Here is a 9,507-nt window from a genome sequence, read left to right as displayed (position 1 = left end):
TTCTCTAGTCTGGCAACATCAGTGGTCTGGCATGACCACAGATGTTCCAGGATCAGAGAGCCCCAGCTTGCTGCAGGGTGGTGAGGGCAGGGAGCCTGTGGGCAGCTCAGCTGGGTAGGGGAGGGGCCATGAACTAGCATGTGGCTCAGCTGGGCTGTGGGGGGAGTCAGGAAGCTGGGGAGGAGGCTGAAATGACCTCCCCTGATCCAGAAAAATCCCTTATCCAGGACCAGTCAAGTCCCCAGGGTGCTGGACCAGGGAGGTCCAACCTGTAGCACTATCACTAATCATTAAAACATTTCAACACTAATGGGCTGCGTCTAGACTGGCCACTTTTTCCTCAAAAGCAGCTGCTTTTGCGGAAAAACTTGCCAGCTGTCTACGCTGGCCGCTTGATTTTCCGCAAAAGCACTGATGATCTACTGTCCGAAATCAGTGCTTCTTGCAGAAATGCTTTGCCGCTCCCGTTCGGGCAAAAGTCCTTTTTGCGAAAAACTGTTGCGCAAAAGAGCCAGTGTAGACAGCTAGCTAAGACTTTTGCACAAAAGCAGGCTAAACAGAAAAAAGCGGTTTGGACACTGGGAGACCCCGTAGTAGCCCCGGACTTCCTGGTAACCTGAGATCTTAAAACAAATGCAGGCTTCCTAATCCAAACTAGCTGTACACCTCGTGTTTGACAGGGAGCGAGATGCATCCCCACACAGTGCCTGGGAGCACATCTGGCAGAGGTGGTCTGGGCTCTCAGATCCCCATCGCGTGGGATGTCTCCTGGACGGAACCAGGAGAGTGACTGGGGGGGTATCCCATCCTTGCAGCAAAACTCAGGTGTCCCTAAGGGCAGTTCGAGCACTTCCCCCCCTTCTCCTTCCCACTATCCCTCACACACGTAGAACGAGGCGTACAGCTAGTTCGGATAGGAAGCCTAATCCGAACTAGCTAGTTCGTGCCGCGTGTAGCCGCGCGGCACGCAGTCCGAACTAGCCGGCATTTAAAAATGGCGCCGGCCGGCTTTATGCAAATGAAGCCCGGGAAATTCAAATCTCGGGCTTCATTTGCAACTCCGTATGACTACATTACCCCCCCTAGTTCGAACTAGGGGGGTAGTGTAGACATACCCTGAGTGGGCCGAAGCCACACTACTCGGTGTCACCTTGGCTCAGGGGTGGAGGGCATGAGGTGTGGGGACAGTGGCCGGCCTGCCTGACTAACCCATCCTTTCTTCTCTTCCCTGCAGCGAGACCAAGCACAAGCCGGGGACCCTCCAGTCCGGCAGCAGCTGCACCCCCAGCTGCCCAACCACGGAGGCAGAGGCTCCACCACCGGGACCAGCTCCTTCGGTGCCATGTGCAGGCCATCGAGCACATTGAGGCTGCGATTGGGCAACGCGTCGAGTGGGACCTGCAGTGGTGCCAGGAGGCCTGGGCCACCTTCCAGGACCAGTGCACGAGGATGGCTGACTCCATCGCCACCCTCACTGCCCACATAGCCCATGCCATTCATTATGGCATGGCCTTACCCCATGCCCCCGCGATCCCTCCCCTAGCACTGCCCATGCCCCCTCCTGCAATAGCCCCTCCTGCCCACCTCCCCGTGCAGCCTGCCCCAATGCAGCCTGCCCCCCATGTCCAGGTCCGCCCCCGCAGGAGCGGTCACAGGGGCTACGCCTCCCAGGAGTAGCCCCTCCCCATCCCAGTTGAAGGTCTCCTCCCCCTCTCCCCCTTGTAAATAAAAACATACAAGTTTTTCAGTTGAAAACAAAACTGTGTTGGTTATTGTGTTACTCGAGGTAACTGTAATAAATGATTTGAGATGCCAATTAGCCAACTAAATTTAAGAGGATTACAAAATGCGGACACCAAATTCTGTATCTATCACCAGTCGTTCCTTTAATTGGTCATTGGTTTGTGGTGCATAAATAAATACTGACACTTTTAAGTAAAATTTAAACCACAACTATATTAACATAGATTACAAACAAGCAAGAAAGGTTAAAAGACGCACACAAAAGAATATGTACATAGTATAGACACAGGGACGATTGTAGTGTTGCTGGCCACCTCAATCCTTTGGTCCTTCCGGGCCTTGGGAGAGGAAAAGCCAGGAGATCCCTCAAAGACGACTGGAATCGGGTACGCTGACTCGAGCCTTCTGCACGAACCCTGAATCCTCTTCCCGTTCTTTGGGACAGCTCGGACAGGCGATGGTGGCCTAAACCGTAGCCTAAACTAAAAGAAAAACCCTAACTATGTCCAATGCACCCGATGAACATTTACAATGACGGCCGATGTGCTTGGAATCAACGCTTTACAGTTGGGAGAAGGTAAGGGGAGGGGAGGGGAGGAGGAAGGGGAGGGGATGGAAGGGAGTTATATGGGGAGACCGAGGTGACCCTACTATGGGGCTTGTGCGAACATGCCCGTCAGTGCCTCTCAGATGCGCACCCCATCCCGGTGTGCCTGGCAGATGGCAGCTGTGTGGGGCTGTTCAAATGTCTGTGCCTCAGCTGCCATCCATGCAGGGAGGAAGGCCTCCCCACTCCACTCCACAATGTTGTGGAGCACGCAGCACCTGGCCAGTACCTCTGTTGCATTCTGCTCACCCATCTCGAGATAGGTGAGCAAACAACGGAAGCGGGCTGTTAAGCGACCGAAGGCGAGCTCCACCTGATTTCGGGCCCTGTTGAGGCGGTCATTGAACCGGGCCCGGTTCTGGTCTGGCCGCCCCGTGTAGGGCCGCATTAGCCAGGGCAGCAGGGGGTAGGCCACGTGCCCGATGACGCAGATGGACATAGGCACATCCCTGACAGTCAATTCCTGCCGAGGGAAGTAGGTGCCCACCTCCAGCCTGCGAAACAGTCCGGAATGCGGAGGATGCGGGCATCATGTGCCCTGCCGGACCAGCCTGCATAGACGTCCAGAAAGCAGCCTTGGTGGTCCACGAGGGCCTGGAGAACAATGGAGCAGTACCCCTTCCTGTTCGTGAAATGGGCTGCTCGATGCTCAGGGGCCTGGATGGGGATGTGGGTTGCATCCAGGGCTCCCCCGCAGTTGGGGAACCCGAGGGCAGCAAAGCCGGCCAGCGTAGCATCCACATCGCGCAGGTGGATCACTCTCGGGAGCAGGACACCATTGATGATGTGGACGACCTGCAGAAGGGTGCAGAGAAACACAACGGAACACGTCACATAAGGCAGGGGTGAGTGTGCGCTCCCTTGCCCCCGCCCCCCGTGATTCCCTCTGTCCTCATGCATGCACACACACACACACCAGGGCCCCCTTGCCCCATGCTCCCCCCCCCCCCGCCACCAGCAGGCCTGTGCAAGGGAGGGACGGACCAACCCCCTGGGTGACCCAGCCTGGAGTCTTGGCTGCCCCTGGGCATGGAGTGCAGCACCCTCCCCCCACCCCACTCCCTCTGGGTATGTCTACACTACCACCCTAGTTTGAACTAGGGTGGTTAATGTAGGCAACCGAAGTTGCAAATGAAGCCCGGGATTTAAACAGTGTAGTTCGAATTAGCTAGTGGAACAAGTAGGTAGTTCGAATTAGGTAGTGGAATGAGGAGTAACGGTAGTTCGAATTAGAAATCCTAATTCGAAATACCTACTCCGTGCCTTGTGTAGCCGTGGGCACGGAATCCGAACTACTGGGGCTTTAAAAATGGCGGCGCCTGGTAAGATGCAAATGAAGCCCGGGATATTTAAATCCTAGGCTTCATTTGCAACTTCGGTTGCCTACATTAACCACCCTAGTTCGAACTAGGGTGGTAGTGTAGACATACCCTCTGGGACTTACCTCCACTGACGGTGGATCTTCCCACCCCGAATTGGTGTGCCACCAATCGGTAGCTGTCCGGGGTGGCCAGCTTCCATAGCACGATGGCGACCCTCTTGTTCACGGCGATGGGTGCATGTAGCCGGGTGGTGGCTCTCGGGGGCGCAGGGGTGAGCCAGGCACACAGTTCCAGGAACGTCCGCTTTCGCATGCGGAAATTCCGGAGCCATTGCTGGTCGTCCCATTGCCCAAGGACCAGCCGGTCCCACCAGTCCGTACTGGTGTCCAATCTCCAGAGTGGCCTTGTCACGTTGCTGAATTGGAGGGAAGCAGCCAGATCGCTGCTGCACCCCTGGGTGGGGGTGTTGGCCCCAGAAATTGGTATGGGGGGATTGAATGGGGATTGAATTGTTTGTTGATCTTATGTACGCTATTTATGTGAATGTATAATGTCTATGTGTGTAGGTAGGAATCTGTAATATGTGTGGAAGCTGAATATTTCTGTGAATGTGGTTGAGCATTGCTATGGACAGGCTGGGTAGCAAAGCCCTGTGGAACAATGGCCCTTGATGGCCCAAAGACACACCTAAAGCAGGAGGGTGGAGACCCAAGGGCTGCCAGCAGAGAGAGGCTGAGGACCAGGTGACCGGCTGAGACCAGAAGAGGCCAGGAAGGAGATAAATAGGCCATGTGGTCGAGGCCATTTTGGTTCTCAGCTCAGCACTTCATCCCAGAGGCAGCACTGCAGGGATTGAAGAGCCCGGAAGACCTGGGAACCCATCCTGATCTCAGGATGTGCAATAAGGACTTTTAACCAGCAGCTGCAACATCTCTGCTAGCGCCTGCATCGAGAACTGGGAGATTCGGTGCATGTAACGTACTGTACTTTAATAACCTTACTCTCAGGCTTTTCTTTCCTGTAATAATAAACCTTTCGATATAGATTCTAAAGGATTGGCCCAGCGTGATTTGTGGGTAAGATCCAGAGGGTAAATTGACCAGGGATCTGTGGCTGGTTTCTTGGAACCGGACAGAACTTGTTCGGGGTAGGTGGGATTGGGTGCTAGGACCCCCCACCTGTGTATAGGCCTGGGGCCATCTGGGGCACGGATATTGCTGGGGTGTCAAAGGGGTTTTGCTCGGGAGGCTTCAGGCAGGCTGCTGAAGCGCTCTGTGGGACTGGTTTGTGGCCTGTTTGGAGAGGTCGCCAGTCAGGGGGACTGTAAAGAGCCCGGATTTGAGCAATTCGCCCTGAGCGGACGCCCTAAGCTGTGCCCAGACATGGCCCGGTCCGTCACAGTGGCATAGTCGGCAGGATCCACAGATCTTGGTCAATTGAGCTTTGGGATCAGGACCCCACGCTGTCTAAATTTGATTTTTGGTGTTGAGAGTTTGGTTGATTAAAGAGCCGCTGCAATGAACCCGGAATTATATGAGAGTCTGAGCAAAAGTGCTCTGAAGGATTTGTGCTTGGGGAGAGGCATTGCCTTTAGGAAAAGGGCCTCTAAACTAGATCTGGTAGTGTTGTTACTAACCAGAGATGTGGATGAAAGGGATCAGAAGCAAGCCAAGGAAGCTGCTGAAAGAAGGCAGAAGGCAGATGAAGAAATTGCTAAGAGACAGAAGGAGCTGGATCGGGAACTTGAGATGAGAAAAGCAGAACTTGAGGAGAAAAAGGCAGAATATGCTGAGAGACAGCGGAGGGAAGAGGTAGAGCATGTGAAGAAGATGGCCCTAGCCAAGGAGGAAGATGCTAGACTTGACCTCCAGCTTAAGAGACTAAAAGAACAAGAGAGACTGTATCCTCCTGAAGGTTCAATGTATAACTCTGTGGGTATGCAGTGTGCTTATGATATGGCAGACGTATTTTGCCCAGCTGATGTGATGACCCAACCCCAAAGCATGTGTGAATGCAAACCTTTTGTGTTACCTGTAGCTAACAGGGAGGTTTGGGAAGGGGGTGCATGTGGGTATGAAAAGTTTCCTGGAGCTGGTCAGTCTCCCTGTAACCAAGGGGAAAGTGTCTCTACATGTGTGCCTGTGGCAGATGGCTGTGTGTCTGTGCAGGGGGGCAGTGAGCCTGTGGGTGAGGGCCCGTCTGATGCCTCAGAGGTGAGGCTGGAATCAGAACCAGGGCAAGAAGAGCCCAGAAATCAGGGAAGTGTTTCTCTGAGGCAGCCTGGAGTGGCTGGCCAGAGTGAAGTTTTAGTTGAGGAGTTGGTGGCTGGTGAGGTTTGTGGAATTGAACCTGCACAAGCTGAAGTTGATTTGTGTGAAGAAGCACAGTGTGTGCAAGCTGGCAATTTGGCTGGTGGAAGTAGCAAGGGGGCAGTAAAGGAAGCTGTCCCAGTGGCTAGCTGTATGCCTGAGATTAGCCAGGGGTGTTGGGACAAGGGTGAAACTGTCTCTGGTTGTTTGGCTGTGTGTGGGGAAGAGTTTCTTCCTGTGTCTGAGGAAGGTGCCCCACAGCCTGTGAAGGCTGAGAGCAGTGTGGTTGTCCCAGAGTTGGGTCTGGATATGGCTAAGGCCCAGGAAGGGGGTGGCCCAAGGTTTGTGTCTGCTGGGGAGAGGGATGAGGTGACTCAGGTAGAGTCAGTCAGTGTTTTACCAGAACCCCAGAGACCGGACAGTGGTGACCCTGATATTGTGCCTGATGCTGCTGTGTTGCTGGCAGAGGGGGGAGCTGCTCGGTGGGAGCAGGGAGACCCCTTAGCCCAGGCACAAGGAGAGAATGAGGGTGTGTTAACTCTGGTGCCTAATGATGGTGTGGCCGTTTACAGCCATCTAGAGAGCTGCACAGGGAGTGAAGATGCCTCTGATCCTGTCTCTTGTGAGTCTATCTATGTGCCTGAAAGGGGATTATCTGTGAATCCACCTGAGGGGCCAGAGATGACCCAGGGAGTAAGGGAATTGCAGGAGGAATTGGTTGGGGCTCAGCAGGGCAATGCTACTGCAGAGCCAGGGAAGGGTGAACTGCTGCTTAAGGAAGCTCATAGGGAGGAGAGTCCTGGCAGTGCTTGTAGCAAGCAGTTTGCTGTAACTGAGGGAGGTGACAGGGCCTTGCTGGGAGAAGGCATTCAGGAGAAAGCTCTGCCTGTAAAAGGCAGCAGCTTCTTGTGTGAGGCCCTTGTTGCAGTGCCTGACAGACAGAACTTGTCTGTTAACAGTGACTCCACTGACTTGGGTTTAGGGAAACCCAGTGTGGATGGTGGTGGAGAGGTCTCGGAGGGACTGAGGGTTGTTCCAGAGGAGGCAGGAACAGCCAGAGAACTGGAGCAGGCTGCTAACCCAGTGACTGTGTGTGACCAGCTTGCTGGGAAGTCAGTGTGTGTGGGACAGGATTGTTCCCAGGTGAATGAGGAGAGTGGGAAGTTAGTGTCTCAGATTCAGGAGGAGGACTGTGTAGCTAAGTATGCAGAGCAGAACAGCTGTGTGGTCACTCTCCCTAGGATGCAGGAGATGGCAGTTACGCTCCCATCTCTGGACACAGTGGACACTCATACTCAATCAGGGAGGTGGATATCTGGTTCCATGTGGAAACAGAGGTTGGAGGTGGACAGAGGAGAGACTTGGGAGTCTACAGCTCACTGCTGTTACCCCACTGAGTGGGGGAAGGGGGAAAATTCCAGGGCCATTGTGAGCCAGGGAGTCACACCCAGCCAGCCCATTGTCTTGGTCTGGCCAGAGGTTTCAGGCCTGGAGCCCAGAGGACAAGGGGGAGGGGCAGGACTTGTTTTGGCCAGGAAGATTTGCAGTTTAAACCTGAAGGGCCAAAACTGCAATGGTGTGGGGCCAGAGAAGGGGCCTGATGGAGAATGTCAATATACACCTGAGATAGGATTGTTCTTGTTACTGATGTTAATTCTTGTAACCAATGGATTATTGTTGCAGAGAATTGTAACGGTATACAGTGTGCATGATCTTATGAAAATACCATGTGATCTGTCTGGAGATGTACCAAACGACAGACGGTATGTAAGGGGACATTGTGATGTTGCTATTTCGTGGTTAACACTTGTAACTGGTCTTGGAACTTCTTACAGTACAAAAAGGGTTCCAGCCAGAAGGTCCTGTGTAAGAAGGGAAACTGAGGCACACCACCATTTTGTTGGGGGAGGCCTGTGATGCCCTCAGTGATGTTACTGGCATCACTTCCTGCATCAATTTTGCGTTGGGGGTGTCACGTTGCTGAATTGGAGGGAAGCAGCCAGATTGCTGCTGCACCCCTGGGTGGGGGTGTTGGCCCCAGAAATTGGTATGGGGGGATTGAATGGGGATTGAATTGTTTGTTGATCTTATGTACGCTATTTATGTGAATGTATAATGTCTATGTGTGTAGGTAGGAATCTGTAATATGTGTGGAAGCTGAATATTTCTGTGAATGTGGTTGAGCATTGCTATGGACAGGCTGGGTAGCAAAGCCCTGTGGAACAATGGCCCTTGATGGCCCAAAGACACACCTAAAGCAGGAGGGCGGAGACCCAAGGGCTGCCAGCAGAGAGAGGCTGAGGACCAGGTGACCGGCTGAGACCAGAAGAGGCCAGGAAGGAGATAAATAGGCCATGTGGTCGAGGCCATTTTGGTTCTCAGCTCAGCACTTCATCCCAGAGGCAGCACTGCAGGGATTGAAGAGCCCGGAAGACCTGGGAACCCATCCTGATCGTAGGATGTGCAATAAGGACTTTTAACCAGCAGCTGCAACATCTCTGCTAGCGCCTGCATCGAGAACTGGGAGATTCGGTGCATGTAACGTACTGTACTTTAATAACCTTACTCTCATGCTTTTCTTTCCTGTAATAATAAACCTTTCGATATAGATTCTAAAGGATTGGCCCAGCGTGATTTGTGGGTAAGATCCAGAGGGTAAATTGACCAGGGATCTGTGGCTGGTTTCTTGGAACCGGACAGAACTTGTTCGGGGTAGGTGGGATTGGGTGCTAGGACCCCCCACCTGTGTATAGGCCTGGGGCCATCTGGGGCACGGATATTGCTGGGGTGTCGAAGGGGTTTTGCTCGGGAGGCTTCAGGCAGGCTGCTGAAGCGCTCTGTGGGACTGGTTTGTGGCCTGTTTGGAGAGGTCGCCAGTCAGGGGGACTGTAAAGAGCCCCGGATTTGAGCAATTCGCCCTGAGCGGACGCCCTAAGCTGTGCCCAGACACGGCCCGGTCCGTCACAGGCCTCTCCACGGTGGGGTGGGGATGCCTCAGGGACGCCATGGCCTCCCTGGTGAGGGAGTCCAAGGCAATCTGCACCTCCTGGTTCTGGAACACGAGGGCACCAGCCTGGAGCACCAGCTGCAGGCACTCGAAAATGGCCGACAGGGGCCAGAGCAGGCACATGACCACCCGTGGCTCCATGGCAGACAAAGCAAGGCACAAGAAACCAAAACCAGGAAAAAGCACTAGGGGGCAAAAGGGTGGTGTCCAAAAGGCAGAGGGCAACCACCAAACCTGCTTGGGCTGTCAGTCCCTGCAAGAGGTCCTAACACACAGAACAGGAGACAAACGGCTGTCCGGTGAGACCCCTTTAAGCACGTATCTGAACGGAGCTCCAGCCCTGCCCCCGGAAAGGGCTGGTGCCCTTTTGCCCTCTTCAAAATGGTTCCGGGCTTCTGCTTTTGTGCAAAAGTGCGCCGCCAATCTAGACACGCTTTTGCGCAAAAGCACATCGTTCTAACGATAACTCCAGGATCAATCTAGATGCTCTTTTGCGGAAATACTTTTAACGGAAAACCT

Source organism: Pelodiscus sinensis, chromosome 23 (assembly GCF_052426305.1).
Source record: "Pelodiscus sinensis isolate ZL-2025 chromosome 23, ASM5242630v1, whole genome shotgun sequence".
NCBI classification, from domain to species: domain Eukaryota; kingdom Metazoa; phylum Chordata; order Testudines; family Trionychidae; genus Pelodiscus; species Pelodiscus sinensis.
Note: the sequence above shows the minus strand (reverse complement) of the source record.